This window comes from Nannospalax galili, unplaced genomic scaffold (assembly GCF_000622305.1).
Source record: "Nannospalax galili isolate Female #2095 unplaced genomic scaffold, S.galili_v1.0 scaffold352, whole genome shotgun sequence".
In the NCBI taxonomy this organism is placed as follows: Eukaryota; Metazoa; Chordata; class Mammalia; order Rodentia; family Spalacidae; genus Nannospalax; species Nannospalax galili.
The window spans coordinates 306,376-306,746 of NW_008332592.1; positions in this window are offsets into that span (position 1 = coordinate 306,376).

A 371-nucleotide genomic window follows, 5' to 3' on the forward strand; every position below is an offset into this window, starting at 1 on the left:
GGAAGGGTATACAAGGAACCTAGGGGATAAAGGGAAAGAAGGAGCTCAAGAGAGGTAGGACTGTAGGAGAAGGGAATTAGTAAGGGAGAAACATGGGAAATGGGGGCACCTTAAAGTGGGAAAACCGTGATGGAGGGGTGAGACAATGTGAGAGATAAATAATGCCCAGCTAGCTTTGAAAACCAGTGAGAACCATATTACTCCTACAATCTACTGACAAATTATACATAGGAGATCAAGAAATATATGTCTAAGTAAGGTTTATCTGAGAACAACTGGTCTTTGCCCAAGATTTACCTACATGACACACAGTAATTAAAAATACCAGACTGGTGGAACTAACCTTCTTGGGTGTTTAACAGACATACTTT